The sequence below is a fragment of the Caretta caretta genome, chromosome 6 (assembly GCF_965140235.1).
Source record: "Caretta caretta isolate rCarCar2 chromosome 6, rCarCar1.hap1, whole genome shotgun sequence".
Taxonomy (NCBI): domain Eukaryota; kingdom Metazoa; phylum Chordata; order Testudines; family Cheloniidae; genus Caretta; species Caretta caretta.
The window spans coordinates 10,204,920-10,221,332 of record NC_134211.1 but is presented as its reverse complement, the minus strand read 5'-3'; the positions used below and the strand labels follow the sequence as shown (position 1 = coordinate 10,221,332).

Genomic DNA, 16,413 nt, shown 5'->3' with positions numbered 1-16,413 from the left:
CTGAGCCTGACTGCCCAGGGCTGAGGCCCTTAGGCTTTGGCTTCGGCCTCAGGCAGTGGGGCCTGGGCTTCAGCTTTGGCCCCAGGCCCCAGCAAGTCTAAGCCAGCCCTGGGGACCCCATTAAAATGACCCATAGTTGGAGAACCACTGGTCTAATGGAAAGTGCCACCCTGCCCACCACTTTTTTTACCCTCTCTCCCCTACCTCAATGTGTTGTAACCAGCGACACGAACATTCCAGTCAGACGCATCGTCCCACCGGGTTTCCCCATTTCCCCTCCCCATGGAGAATTTCCAACTCCTCTTCCTTATTGCCCAGTTTCCACTGCCACCACGCAAAGTGATCTGTTTGTAGAGATGCATAAAGCCCTGCACTGATTCTCTGAGAGAATTCCCCCCGAGCAGTTGGGGGAGGCAAGACCTTACCTCTCGTGACAGGGCTGTGTGAGAGCTTGTAGAAAGCCAGAGGCAGCTTTCTAGAGCGTTAATTCAGAAATTCCCTGTGGAACCTAGGAGCTGCGGCCTATGGCAGGAAGGAGCCAGGTGGTTCTTGGAGTGACTCTAGGAGGAATGCTAGGGGATGGCTCTCTGATCACCTCTTTACTCTGCTTCTTCCCACCCCCACCTTTGGGGTAAGTCCATCACCTCCTCCTTAGTGCGTGTGGGCTGGAAACCAGATATGGCAGTAGAGACGTTGCCCAGTCAGCCCATACGCAGGAGGATCCATTGCAGCTCACGTCCTCCGGCTTGTCACAGCCCAGAGGAATGCATGACACCGAGCCTGGACTCTGGGACTGCATTAGTCACCAACAGGGGAGTGTGGCAGGAGAGGACACATAATATGTCTACAAATAATTTTTTCTGGACTGCTAAGGTGCGGGGAGCGAGGCCAGATTCCATCTGGCTCTTTAGGACTCTGAGGAAGCTCTGGGATCTGGAGAGAAGTCTCTGGAGCCTCGAGATGTGCAGGTTTGGAGACATGTGGCTCCTACCTAGTCCGAAGTAACCTCCCGTGCTCCCCCACAAGAGCCATATTAACAGGCAACACTGCCTCTCTATTTCCTTGGCCAAATGTATCATGTCCTTTTTCTGGTGGCTAGTCCAGAAAAGAAAAGGAGTACTTGTGGCACCTTAGAGACTAACAAATGTATTTGAGCATAAGCTTTCATGAGCTACAGCTCACTTCATTGGATGCATTCAGTGGAAAATACAGTGGGGAGATTTATATACACAGAGAACATGAAACAATGGGTGTTACCGTACACACTGTAAGGAAAGTGATTACTTAAGGTGAGCTATTACCAGGAAGAGAGTGAGTGCCATTGAGCAGCCTGATGGAAATCCCTGAGTCCTCTGTCTAGGCACACAGGCCCCGCAGTTAAAGCCAAGCCCCACTGAGAGCAGTGGGAGATTAGCCTGGAGTGTCAGGAGGGGAGGCTTGGCCCATGGGGACCCCAGGCACTGCAGCTGCTGACACCAAAGGGCTCTTCCACATTCTGCAAACTGGCCTCACTGGCTGACTGTCTAGGAGAACAGAAATCCTTTGTTTGAGCAGGAGAGTCTCTTCAATGCAGCACTCTTTCCACGGCTCCCAGAGGGTCCCAATGAAACCCCTGCGAGTCTCTAGGAGGCTCTCAAGGAGTTCCCTGCTCAGTCACTTGGCGCCCACTAGCAATGGTCTCTGACAGTGGCATTGCAAAGGGGAGCTCAGCAGATGGTCCCTTCTATGGCTCCTGAGTGGGAGGGAGGTTGGTCTTGTCATTTAAGGCCTAGCTGTCAGAGTCAGGGCTCCTGGGTACTCTGACTTTGGAAGTGGGTGGAGGAGTCTAGTGGTTGGAGCTGGACTGGTGTCAGTACCACGCTTCCTTCCTGCCTCTGTCAGTGACGCTGTGTGTGACCTTCCAGCAGGGGTGAAAGTAAATTGAGTGACTTACTGGTACTTTGGGTCCAGCTCTGTCCCCTGGAAGGGGCGGGGCCTAGGGCAGAAGGAGCGGGGTTGAGGGGGGTCAGAGCCAGCCCCAGCCCACCCTGTAAGGTAAGTGCCCCCTTCACTGGGGTCGCAGCAGCAGCCCGGGTCTCCGGGGGCTATTTAAAGGGCCCGGGGCTCCCCTCTTCTACCTCCCTAGCCCTTTAAATAGCCGCCAGAGCCCTGGGGAAGCAGCGGGCTCCAGCGGCTATTTAAAGGACCAGGGCAGCAGAGGCAGCTGGAGCCCGGGCCCTTTAAATAGCCCTTGGAGCCCCCGCTACCCCAGGGCTCCGGGAGCTATTTAAAGGGCCCACGGCTCCCCTGCTTCTACTGCCCCGGTCCTTTAAAGAGCCGCCGGAGCCCTGGAGTAGCGATGGCGGGGCTCCAGTGGCTATTTAAAGGGCCTGGGCAGTGGAAGCAGAGGAGCCCCAGGCCCTTTAAATAGCTGCCAGAGCCCTGCAGCCACTGTCCCAGGGCTCCAGCAGTGGGGCTCTGGAGGCAATTTAAAGGGCTTGGGGCTCCAGCCACTGCTGCCCCCTGGGGAAGCCGGGCTGCCCCATTACGGTGCACTGGCTCTTGCCGGTACGCCGTACCGTGGCATACCGGCTTACTTTCACCTCTGCCTTGCAGCCAGTTGCTTTCTATCCCTATGCCCCAGCTAACAGGGATAATACTGACCCACCTCAGAGGGGCTGGCAGGGGTCACCACTGTCATGACTCAAGTTGGAATGAGTTGTGCTCTTGGTAGTGAAGGGCCCAGATTCAGTCCCCATGGATGCCCAGGGTGTCTGTATTGTGGCCGTGGTTTGACTCACCTAGCATTCCAGGCTGTTTAGCCCGGTCCTGGCCAGGCGTGGTGCATCTGCTCCTGGCCCTCTCTGGCACACAGTTCCGTCACACACAGAACACTGCCCGCCAAGGACAATCTATCAGCTCCCATCTGGTGTTCAGCTCCAAGATGGATGGTGAGCCCTAGCCAGACCACAGAAAGAGAGGGTGGTGCTCTTTGGTGGAAACTGCTCGAGCTTCAGCCTCTGCTCCCACCTCCACCCACATGCTAAGGGCTTCAAAAGTGGTCCCTGACCCCAGGTAAACAAAGTAGCTGAGCTGAGGCCAGGGTGGGTGGAATTACTGCTGGGACTGGTCCTAGGAGAAGGGCAGATTTCTCCCATGACAGGAGTGGAGAGTCAGCTGGGTCAGGATACTGGAAGATCAGCAGCAAAAGACAAACTTGCGATCACAACCACAAGTCAGATGCCAGGAAACCAAGCCAGGGGAGCGGCAGCAGAAACAGGCACCACACGGTCCAGAACAGGGAGCAGCCCTGGTGTTCAGTCAGTTTCCTGTTCCCGCTGCTGTCTTAAGCAGGACTAGGGGGCCAATTAGCTTTTCTGGGACTCCCCAATAGGACCTCAGGAGTGGAGCCTCAAACTGGGGCTGAACTTCATGGGTCCTAGGTAAGCAATTTTCAGCAGGCTTCCGGGTGGAGGGTTGGAGTGTGGCTGCTCCCATGAACCCTGCAGACCCGGGTTGAAGGCCCCTGGGCCGTGATAGTGAGTGATCGCTCCCTGCTCAAACCTCCAGCAGCAGGAAACAGTCTCCAGGATCCTGGACACATCCTCTGAGAATCAAATGAGGATATCATGATGAGAAATAGGTCTCTGTACCAGGGCCAGGATCTAGGGACAGGGAAAGCTCCCAACCAGGTTATGTAGCAGGAGCTCCGTTTGTTGCAAGGGCCCCAAGTGGCAGGACAAGTGAACGGTTCTTACCTCCAGGAGGTGCATGGGATCTTCCATCTGAGCCTCAATGGGACCCATGTTGCTTGGTTTGACAGGATGAGATGACCTGTTCCCACTGCTCCCTGAGCTGGGCTGGCTGAGGGATATATCTGTGTGAGAGACTGGGACAGAGCCTGAAAGACAGATGTGACAATCAGGGTAGGGTTCTCTCACCTCAAGGGGAGAACAGAGGGTCTGAACCCCAGAGAATAAGCATTTGAATCAACTGATTCATTGAAGAATTATTGTGCCATACAGGTACATCATACGGTCCTCTCATGGATTGGTAACTGGTTAAACACTGCTCTGCACTGACCATGGGTGGCTCAAGGGCCCACTGCACCCCCAACTTAGCAGCTCCAGCTACCAAGAGAGCAAGAACCAGAGGCCTTCCTGCTCCTGGCACAGAGGAGTAGGTTGATGATCTACATGGATGTGAGTGTTGGCCTTCCCCATGTCATGTTTTACGAAGCTATGCAATAGCAGAACGGAGACTGTTCTAAAGGAGAGCTACACATGAAGCAGCTCTGGGTTGCACTTATGTACTGTCTCAATTTGAAGAACAGAGATATTTGCAAACTAAACCTTTAATATGGTGTTTTGGGGCTCTTGTGATAATATCAGCACCCAATCATTATGTCAGGAATCAGCTGTAATTTAACCATATACAATTATTTCCCCTCTGCATTTGAATCCACTCTCTCTGCTGGATTTACAAGAAAAGCTTGGTACTCTTGGGCATCATAAGTATCAGAAATCTCATGCTAACCCTCCTGAGGACTATGATGTCTCTCTTCTGGTATCTATAGCATCACAAAAAGAAAAGGAGGACTTGTGGCACCTTACAGACTAACAAATTTATTTAAGCATAAGCTTTCGTAAGCTACAGCTCACTTCATCGGATGCATTCAGTGGAAAATACAGTGGGGAGATTTATATACATAGAGAACATGAATGGGTGTTACCATACACACTGTAAGGAGTATCACAGAATTCTGAACATGGGGCATCAGTAGCAAAGCTGGAAAAACAGGTATCGTGGCAGGAGGGGAGCGGTTTGAAAGAATTTTTGGAACGTAAATTAAAACAGATTTCTGTGCTCAATCTCCTGTGCCCAGCCCAGTGAGCAGAGACGTTCCAGTCACCTATCTGAGCCTGCCTACAATTCCATTTTCTCTCTACGCTTCACTTTTAACTAGAGATGGGCCCCAAATAGGACACACAATCCAGACCGCTCAGAAACATGAGGAAAGTCAGATCTAGGTGCAGATTTCAACTTCACAGCTCAGGTTTCTTTTTATGGTGTCCCATTTAAGAACTCAAATCCCAACACTCTTATGAAGTGACTTGGGTTTGGATCTGAAGATTAGGAGCTTGAATTTGGATCAAAGCTTCACAACTGACCCACTTGTGCTATTAACGTTACAAAGTTGAATTGTGTGACTTTCCAGTTCTTAATAATATATTCTTATAATATATTCTAGCATTAAGGCCTAATCCAGCAAGCTCTTAAGCATATGGTCAATTATAAGCATGTGAGTAGTCCCACTGAAATCAATGGAACTGCTCAAGTGCTTGGATTTAAGTACATTCATAGAATCATAGAATATCAGGGTTGGAAGGTACCTCAGGAGGTCATCTAGTCCAACCCCCTGCTCAAAGCAGGACCAATCCCCAATTAAATCATCCCAGCCAGGGCTTTGTCAAGCCTGACCTTAAAAACTTCTAAGGAAGGAGATTCTACCACCTCCCTAGGTAACGCATTCCAGTGTTTCACCACGCTCCTAGTGAAAAAGTTTTTCCTAATATCCAACCTAAACCTCCCCCACTGCAACTTGAGACTATTACTCCTTGTCCTGTCCTCTTCTACCACTGAGAATAGTCTAGAACCATCCTCTTTGGAACCACCTCTCAGGTAGTTGAAAGCAGCTATCAAATCCCCCCTCATTCTTCTCTTCTGCAGACTAAACAATCCCAGTTCCCTCAGCCTCTCCTCATAAGTCATGTGTTCCAGACCCCTAATCATTTTTGTTGCCCTTCGCTGGACTCTCTCCAATTTATCCACATCCTTCTTGTAGTGTGGGGCCCAAAACTGGACACAGTACTCCAGATGAGGCCTCACCAATGTCGAATCGAGGGGAACGATCACGTCCCTCGATCTGCTCGCTATGCCCCTACTTATACATCCCAAAATGCCATTGGCCTTCTTGGCAACAAGGGCACACTGCTGACTCATATCCAGCTTCTCGTCCACTGTCACCCCTAGGTCCTTTTCCGCAGAACTGCTGCCTAGCCATTCGGTCCCTAGTCTGTAGCTGTGCATTGGGTTCTTCCGTCCTAAGTGCAGGACCCTGCACTTATCCTTATTGAACCTCATCAGATTTCTTTTGGCCCAATCCTCTAATTTGTCTAGGGCCCTCTGTATCCTATCCCTGCCCTCCAGCGTATCTACCACTCCTCCCAGTTTAGTATCATCCGCAAATTTGCTGAGAGTGCAATCCACACCATCCTCCAGATCATTTATGAAGATATTGAACAAAACCGGCCCCAGGACCGACCCCTGGGGCACTCCACTTGACACCGGCTGCCAACTAGACATGGAGCCATTGATCACTACCCGTTGAACCCGACAATCTAGCCAACTTTCTACCCACCTTATAGTGCATTCATCCAGCCCATACTTCTTTAACTTGCTGACAAGAATACTGTGGGAGACCGTGTCAAAAGCTTAAAGTCAAGAAACAATACATCCACTGCTTTCCCTTCATCCACAGAACCAGTAATCTCATCATAGAAGGCGATTAGATTAGTCAGGCATGACCTTCCCTTGGTGAATCCATGCTGACTGTTCCTGATCACTTTCCTCTCATGTAAGTGCTTCAGGATTGATTCTTTGAGGACCTGCTCCATGATTTTTCTGGGGACTGAGGTGAGGCTGACTGGCCTGTAGTTCCCAGGATCTTCCTTCTTCCCTTTTTTAAAGATTGGCACTACATTAGCTTTTTTCCAGTCATCCGGGACTTCCCCCATTCGCCACGAGTTTTCAAAGATAATGGCCAATGGCTCTGCAATCACAGCCGCCAATTCCTTTAGCACTCTCGGATGCAACTCGTCCAGCCCCATGGACTTGTGCACGTCTAGCTTTTCTAAATAGTCCCTAACCACCTCTTTCTCCACAGAGGGCTGGCCATCTATTCCCCATGTTGTGATGCCCAGCGCAGCAGTCTGGGAGCTGACCTTGTTAGTGAAGACAGAGGCAAAAAAAGCATTGAGTACATTAGCTTTTTCCACATCCTCTGTCACTAGGTTGCCTTCCTCATTGATTAAGGAGCCCACATTTTCCTTGGCTTTCTTCTTGTTGCCAACATACCTGAAGAAACCCTTCTTGTTACTCTTGACATCTCTCGCTAGCTGCAGCTCCAGGTGCGATTTGGCCCTCCTGATTTCATTCCTACATGCCCGAGCAATATTTTTATACTCTTCCCTGGTCATATGTCCAACCTTTCACTTCTTGTAAGCTTCTTTTTTATGTTTAAGATCCGCTAGGATTTCACCGTTAAGCCAAGCTGGTCGCCTGCCATATTTACTATTCTTTCAACACATCGGGATGGTTTGTCCCTGTAACCTCAACAGGGATTCCTTGAAATACAGCCAGCTCTCCTGGTCTCCTTTCCCCTTCATTTTAGTCCCCCAGGGGATCCTACCCATCCGTTCCCTGAGGGAGTCGAAGTCTGCTTTCCTGAAGTCCAGGGTCCGTATCCTGCTGCTTACCTTTCTTCCCTGTGTCAGGATCCTGAACTCAACCAACTCACGGTCACTGCCTCCCAGATTCCCATCCACTTTTGCTTCCCCTACTAATTCTTCCCAGTTTGTGAGCAGCAGGTCAAGAAAAGCTCCCCCCCTTGTTGGCTCCTCTAGCACTTGCACCAGGAAATTGTCCCCTACGCTTTCCAAAAACTTCCTGGATTGTCTATGCACCGCTGTATTGCTCTCCCAGCAGATATCAGGATGATTAAAGTCGCCCATGAGAACCAGGGCGTGCGATCTAGTAGCTTCTGCGAGTTGCCGTAAGAAAGCCTCGTCCACCTCATCCCCCTGGTCCGGTGGTCTATAGCAGACTCCCACCACTACATCATTCTTGTTGCTCACACTTCTAAACTTAATCCAGAGACACTCAGGTTTTTCTGCAGTTTCGTACCGGAGCTCTGAGCAGTCATACTGCTCCCTTACATACAGTGCTACCCCCCCACCTTTTCTGCCCTGCCTGTCCTTCCTGAACAGTTTATAACCATCCATGACAGTACTCCAGTCATGTGAGTTATCCCACCAAGTCTCTGTTATTCCAATCACGTCATAATTCCTTGACATCACCAGGACCTCCAGTTCTCCCTGCTTGTTTCCAAGGCTTTGTGCATTCGTATATAAGCACTTGAGATAACCTGCTGATCGCCCCTCATTCTCAGTATGAGGCAGGAGCCCTCCCCTCACAGACATTCCTGCCTGTGCTTCCTCCTGGTATCCCGCTTTCCCACTTACCTCAGGGCTTTCGTCTCCTTTCCCCGGTGAACCTAGTTTAAAGCCCTCCTCACTAGGTTAGCCAGCCTAATCGCAAAGATGCTCTTCCCTCTCTTCGTAAGGTAGAGGCCATCTCTGCCCAGCACTCTTCCTTCATGGAACACCATCCCATGGTCAAAGAATCCAAAGCCTTCTCTCCAACACCACCTGCGTAGCTATTCGTTGACTTCCACGATTCGACGGTCCCTACCCAGGCCTTTTCCTTCCACGGGGAGGATGGACGAGAACACCACTTGTGCCTCAAACTCCTTTATCCTTCTTCCCAGAGCCACGTAGTCCGCAGTGATCCGCTCAAGGTCATTCTTGGCAGTATCATTGGTGCTCACGTGGAGAAGCAGGAAGGGGTAGCGATCCGAGGGCTTGATGAGTCTCGGCAGTCTCTCCGTCACATCGCGAATCTTAGCCCCCGGCAAGCAGCAGACTTCTCGGTTTTCCTCCAGAGGAGAGAGTCCTCGACCACCACCACCCGCCTCCTTCTCTTGGGAGTAGTGGTTGTGGAACCCCCCATCTAAGGACAGTGCATCTCATGCCTTCCAACCAGCGGAGTCTCCTTCTGCTTTCTCCCCCCAGACATATCATCTGGTCCACTCTCCGCAATGGTACCTGTGGAGAGAACATGAAAGCGGTTAGTTACCTGTGTCTGCGTTGCTGGAACCCGGACATTCCCCCTTCTTCTTCTGGAGGTCACATGTTGCCAAGCTTCTTCACTGGCCTCTTGGCTCTGCTGTGCAACCTGCTCTAAATCTTTAGAGCTTTGTGCCCGTAGAAGCATTCATGTACTTTGCCGGGTGAGGGTCTTAAGAAAAAATGAAATAAAATATTGTCAGTTTCAAGGGAACTGCACTTGTATTCCCCTCATCTTCCCATTGCCCTGGCCCCCGCTGCCTCCTCACCCACCTCCCCATTGCCTTGGTCCCACTCCCCACCCCCAGGCAATCCCCTCCCCCTTCTGTCTTCCCCATGCACATCCCCATCATCCTGGTTCCCTGCTGCTTCCTCTGGTCGCCCCAGCCATCCACTCTGGCCCCGATGCCTCCCCCAGGCTCCCCAGCCATCCCCACATTGCCCCTGGAGTGTCCAGCTTCACGCGGGCTCCCCGAGCCTTGCTGTCTACCCCCCACCTCCGAATTTGCCCAAGCTTCCTTCTGCAGTCAGCCAAGCACACCAACACTGTTCTCACCAGCCTGGATTATCGCAGTGTGAACCCAACACACTCCCAATCCCAGATTTTCCCTCAGAAATGTATGTTCTGTCATGTCCAACCCTCTCCCAGGCAGTCGAGAAATGCTAAATTCGTTATTCCTTTAAAGGGAATAACATACACCAGTTCATTTCCATAAACAAAGTTACTCCGACACGTTACTTAAACACACTGGGTTAGATGAAACCATGAATCAAGTTTATTAATGACAAAGAGATTTTAAGTGAGTACAAGCAATGAGGCATAACAGTCAGAAATGGTTACAAGAATAATAAAAATAAAATGCTGTCTAGTGCCTAATTGAACTATATTAATTAGATTACTGTGAAAACAAACTAGGCCTCCCCTCTGATCCAGTTTGGCTATTCCCTATGATTTAAGTCAGTGGCTCTCAGCCTTTCCGGACTACTGTACCCCTTTCAGCACTCTGATTTCTTTTGCGTATGCCAAAGTTTCTCCTTACTTAAAAACTACTTGCTTACAAAATAAGACATAAAAATACCAGTCGCCCAGCACATTAGTACTGACAAAATGTTGACTTCCTCCTTTTTTCCATATAATTATAAAATAAATCAACTGCAATATAAATATTGTACTTATATTTCAGTGTGTAGTATATAGAGTGGTATAAACAAGTCATTGTCAGTATGAAAGTTTAGTTTGTACTGACTTTGCGAGTGCTTTTTTTGTATCCTGTTGTAAAACTAGGCCACTCTCTAGATGAGATGGTGTACTGCCTGGTGTACCCCCTCACCATACCCCCAGGGGTATCTGTACCCCTGGTTGAGAACCACTGACTGAGTGATTTGCCCAAGGTCAGAGAGGGACCAAGTGGCAGAACTAGGAATAGAAACCATGAGTCCTGTAGTCCAGCCCAGCACCATAATTACAAGACCAGCCTCGCTCCCTCATTCAAGGCTCCAAACGCCCCGTTTTAATATATTTGTATCTTGTGATTTTATAGCGTTTTTAATGAGGTTTTATGATGTTATCCCCTCATAATCACTAAAATGGTGATTATCCAATATGGAGTCGGACACTTAATATGGTGTCTCTTTGCCACAAACAACAAGACTCCATCTTGTTTCAGCTGGGTGGTGGTGGTTTTGCGCCGTTTTGAACTTTGGTGGGAAAGGGCAGCTAACAGGCCACAATGAACTGGTTCTGTAACTGACTACCTCAGTCTACCTCAGGTTTTCCTGTCACAGAACCGTTAAAAGGAACTGCATGACGTCACCACAATGCTGTCCATCACAGAGGCAGCCAAGCACAGTGGCGTTCACGTGGTCCTCAGATCATGGGTCAGCGAATCCTGAGAGACAACTCATCCTCATCCATCCCATCCACGTACCTGCCGCATCCAGGGTTCCTGGCCGTACCCCTGCCATTGGCTCCAAGTCCAGCTACAGCACGTTCCAGCGTTCCTCCCTTCGGGCCATCACCACGTCTGGGGGTAGTAGGTCCTGGGTCCGACGCACTCCAACACCCAGCCTGTCCAGAGAAAGCATCTGACAGCAGCAGGACTTTAGGGGATTTTATCATTTTAGTTTGCTTCAAGCTCCTTGTATTGTGATCCCAGTTTGCTTAGGTTTTATGACAGTTGTGTTTCCTTTTCCCCTTTTCCCCAGTTATTGTAAACCAACCTTCATACACTTACCTTTTGTTAACATAAGTATGGCCATACTGGGTCAGACCAAAGGTCCAGCCAGCCCAGTATCCCGTCTACCGACAGTGGCCAATGCCAGGTTCCCCAGAGGGAGTGAACCTAACAGGTGATCAAGTGATCTCTCTCCGGCCATCCATCTCCACCCTCTGACAAACAGAGGCTAGGGAGACCATTCCTTATCCATCCTGGCTAATAGCCATTAATGGACTTAATTTCCATGAATGTATCCAGTTCTCTTTTAAACCCTGTTATAGTCCTAGCCTTCATAATCTCCTCAGGCAAGGAGTTCCACAGGTTGACTGCGCGCTGTGTGAAAAACTTACTTTTCTTTGTTTTAAACTTGCTGCCCATTAATTTCACTTGGTTGCCCATAGTTTTTATATTATGGGAAGAAGTAAATCATAGAATCATAGAATCATAGAATATAAGGGTTGGAAGGGACCCCAGAAGGTCATCTAGTCCAACCCCCTGCTCGAAGCAGGACCAATTCCCAATTAAATCATCCCAGCCAGGGCTTTGTCAAGCCTGACCTTAAAAACCTCTAAGGAAGGAGATTCTACCACCTCCCTAGGTAACGCATTCCAGTGTTTCACCACCCTCTTAGTGAAAAAGTTTTTCCTAATATCCAATCTAAACCTCCCCCACTGCAGCTTGAGACCATTACTCCTCGTTCTGTCATCTGATACCATTGAGAACAGTCTAGAGCCATCCTCTTTGGAACCCCCTTTCAGGTAGTTGAAAGCAGCTATCAAATCCCCCCTCATTCTTCTCTTCTGCAGGCTAAACAATCCCAGCTCCCTCAGCCTCTCCTCATAACTCATGTGTTCCAGACCCCTAATCATTTTCGTTGCCCTTCGCTGGACTCTCTCCAATTTATCCACATCCTTCTTGAAGTGTGGGGCCCAAAACTGGACACAGTACTCCAGATGAGGCCTCACCAATGTCGAATAGAGGGGAACGATCACGTCCCTCGATCTGCTCGCTATGCCCCTACTTATACATCCCAAAATGCCATTGGCCTTCTTGGCAACAAGGGCACACTGCTGACTCATATCCAGCTTCTCGTCCACTGTCACCCCTAGGTCCTTTTCCGCAGAACTGCTGCCTAGCCATTCGGTCCCTAGTCTGTAGCTGTGCATTGGGTTCTTCTGTCCTAAGTGCAGGACCCTGCACTTATCCTTATTGAACCTCATCAGATTTCTTTTGGCCCAATCCTCCAATTTGTCTAGGTCCTTCTGTATCCTATTCCTCCCCTCCAGCGTATCTACCACTCCTCCCAGTTTAGTATCATCCGCAAATTTGCTGAGAGTGCAATCCACACCATCCTCCAGATCATTTATGAAGATATTGAACAAAATAGCTTTTCCTTATTCACTTTCTCTACACCATTCATAATTTTATATACCTCGTGCATATACCCCCTTAGTCTCAGTCTTAGTTGACCTTCTCTGAACTTTTCTAATGCCAGTATATCTTTTTTGAGATGAGGAGACCACATCTGTACGCAGTATTGAAGATGTGGGCGTACCATGGATTTATATAAGGGCAATAAGATATTCTCCGTCTTATTCTCTATCCCTTTTGTAATGATTCCTAACATCCTGTGTACTTTTTTGACTGTCGCTACACACTACATGGATGTCTTCAGAGAACTATCCACGATGACTCCAAGATCTTTTTCCTGCTTAGTTGTAAAGAAATTAGCCCCCATCGTATCATATGTATAGTTGGGGTTATTTATTCCAGTGTGCGTTACTTCACATTTATCTACATGAAATTCCATTTGCCATTTTGTTGCCCCCTCACTGTTTACCCCTTTCTCCAGATCATTTATGAATAAGTTGAATAGGATTGGTCCTAGGACTGATCCTTGGGGAACACCACTAGTTACCCTTCTCCATTCTGAAAATTTACCATTAATTCCTATCCTTTGTTCCCTGTCTTTTAACCAGTTCTCAATCTATGAAAGGATCTTCCCTCTTATCCCATGGCAACTCAATTTACATAAGAGCCTTTGGTGAGGGACCTTGTCAAAGGCTTTCTGGAAATCTAAGGTCACTATGTCCACTGGATCGCCCTTGTCCACATGTTTGTTGACCCCTTCCAAGAACTCTAATAGATTAGTAAGACCTGATTTCCCTTTACAGAAACCATGTTGACTTTTGCCCAACAATTTATGTTCTTCTATGTGTCTGACAATTTTCTTTTTATTATTGTTTCAACTAATGTGCCCAGTACTGACGTTAGACTTACCGGTCTGTAATTGCCGGGATCACCTCTAGAGCCCTTTTTAAATATTGGTGTTACATTAGCTATCTTCCAGTCATTGGGTACAGAAGCTCATTTAAAGGACAGGTTACAAACCATAGTTAATAGTTCTGCAATTTCACATTTGAGTTCTTTCAGAACTCTTGGGTGAATGCCAGTTGGTCCCGGTGACTTGTTACTGTTCAGTTTATCAATTAATTCCAAAACCTCCTCTAGTGACACTTCAATCTGTGACAATTCCTCAGATTTGTCACCTACAATCTCCCTAACGTCCTCAGCCGTGAAGACTGAAGCAAAGAATTCATTTAGTTTCTCCTCAATGACTTTATCATCTTTAAGTGCTCCTTTTGTATCTCGATCGTCCAAGGGGCCCCACTGGTTGTTTAGCAGGCTTCCTGCTTCTGATGGACTTAAAAAACATTTTGTTATTACCTATTGAGTTTTTGGCTAGCTTTTCTTCAAACTCCTTTTTGGCTTTTCTTATTACATTTTTACACTTAATTTGGCAGTGTTTATGCTCCCTTCTATTTACCACACAAGGATTTGACGTCCGCTTTTTAAAAGATGCCTTTTTATCTCTTACTGCTTCTTAAGGCTCTTTTTTAGTTCTTTTACTGTGTTTTTTAATTTGGGGTATACATTTAATTTGGGCCTCTATTATGGTGTGTTTGAAAAGTGTCCATGCAGCTTGCGGGGATTTCACTCTATTCACTGTACCTTTTAATTTCTGTTTAACTAACCCCCTCATTTTTGTATAGTTCCCCTTTCTGAAATTAAATGCTATAGTGTTGGGCTGTTGACGTGTTCTTCCCATCACAGGACTGTTAAATGTTATTATATTATTTTGGAACACCTATCTGTCTCTGTCCTCTTTCTTTGCACTACACTGGAAGGAGGATGGGACCAACATCACCAGCTGCTTCCACAGCGATAGACGCAGATACCAGGTACAAGATCCTGCGTCCTGTGAAGGGGGAACATATAGGTTTACAATGGTTTTCATTTTTCCCTGTAACACCTTGGCATGGTCTGGTCTGACCCAGAGAATTCAAAAAGGCTGCAGCCCATGAGCCCAGCTGGCAGGACGCAGCTACGTACCCTTCCCTTGATGGCCACCTCAGTGGATGCTATGGTCCTTGACTCCATGCTCCATGCTCCGGCACTGCTCAGTGAGGTTGGCCAGGTTGGTGTTGAAATCAGGGTTGGGTCCCCCTGCTGCAAAGGACAGAGATGGAGCATCACAAGGGAGGCACAGCTGGGACCCCACTTGAGGGCAGTCCTGACTCCCAGCCCCCACTGCTTTAACCCACCACGATCCACTACCCTCCCAGAGCCAGGAATAGAAACAAGATGCCCCCCCTGCTGTAACCCACTATCCAATTGCAGAGGCGGCGATGAGACCCAGGAGTCCTGGGGCTCCTGGTGACCCTCCCTGCCCCAAATTACCTGTTCCAGGGCCCTTCCCCTCTTCAGCCACCGTTAGCTGTTATCTTAGGCCGCCTGAACCACAGAGACTGGGTTGCCCCCTCTTATGCGAAACATCTGCGAGAGATGGGGAGAGACACAGCCACCGTAGGGGAGGTGCTGTGAAACAGAAGAAAGGTCCAGTGGAGAAAGGATGAGAAGGGGAGACTCTACCCCTCAGACCAGCATCCTCTGCTCCAGCAGCCAAGAAGGATGCTGGCCTTGGGTTAACAGAGGTTAGGGGGTGCTGTGGTTATTAGGGGCAACAGGGTCAGTGCTAGTGGTCAAGGCTGGGCTGGCAGGGCTCTGTAGCCACAGCCTCTGGCTGGGACCTGTCAAGTACTGGGAGGCTGGGAAGTCTCTGTAATGCCCCCTCTGGCTGCAGCGGGGCCTGTGGGGCACGGGGAAGCTGGCAGGGCTCCGTAGCGCTCCCTCTGGCTGGGGCTGGGTCACACACAAGATCCTTCCCTTCCTCCCCCCCCACGATACCTTTGCGGACAAAGCGCAGCAGCATGGCGAGCTTCTGGAAGAGCCGGCTGCGCTCGGTGTCCCGCAGGCCCTTGATGTGCTTCACCTTGGACCATTTGTTCTGACCAGCCGGGGGTGTGGGGGACACCTGAGGTGTGCAGGGCCCGGCCCAATGAACGGGGGGCAGGGGCAGCTGCTTCAGTGCCAGCACCGAGGCCAGAACACGCCATCTTATGGGGCACCTGCCCTTCCCGGGGCCCTGGGAGGGGACATGGGTGTGAGCGCTTGAAACACACCCCCAGGCTGTGATCCCCTGGAAGTAACACACACACCAACATCACACAGCCAGAGCCTTGTCTTACTGTGACACACACACTCCACAGTCACGTTGTGATCTGTAAACCACTCACATCACACAGCCTTCCTGTACCACTCAGACCCACACCCCAGACCCAGCCTGGGGGGGATCTCCTCAAATACACACACCAACCTCACACAGCCTAGCAACAGGAGAGTGGGTTTATGGGGGGGAGGAGGGGAAGAGAAAACCTGGATTTGTGCTGGAAATGGCCTAACTTGATTATCATACACATTGTAAGGAGAGTGATCACTTTAGATAAGCTATTACCAGCAGGAGAGTGGGGTGGGGGGAGGTATTTTTTCATGCTTTGTGTGTAGAAAAAGATCTTCTACACTTTCCACAGGATGCATCCGATGAAGTGAGCTGTAGCTCACGAAAGCTTATGCTCAAATAAATTGGTTAGTCTCTAAGGTGTCACAAGTCCTCCTTTTCTTTTTGCGAATACAGACTAACACGGCTGTTACTCTGAAACCTAACAACAACCACCACCCACCTGCCCTGCTCCCAGCTCCCCACGGCACAGCGGGGCCCCGCGCACAGCCCAGGGGCGGGGACCGGGTTGCCCCATTACGGGCTCCTGCCGCCGGGGGACCAGGTGCCACGAGCGCCCCCAGCGGCGGGACTCGGGACCCAGGCGTCCGGCGGGGGGCTGGGCCGGAGGGTC

The 16,413-nt window shown here is 49.6% G+C and overlaps 1 long non-coding RNA gene across 1 annotated transcript; it reads right to left on the bottom strand.

Moving 5' to 3' along the window:
- Positions 1–1,130: 1,130 nt before the first annotated feature.
- LOC142072639 (uncharacterized) lies at positions 1,131–16,412 on the bottom strand. The gene is made up of 9 exons (XR_012669140.1): positions 16,222–16,412; positions 15,410–15,888; positions 14,903–15,040; positions 14,555–14,671; positions 10,874–11,013; positions 8,956–9,117; positions 3,738–3,880; positions 2,781–2,937; positions 1,131–1,523 (listed from the first exon to the last, which is right to left on the bottom strand). It is a non-coding gene; the product is annotated as an uncharacterized LOC142072639 (long non-coding RNA).
- Position 16,413: the final 1 nt, after the last annotated feature.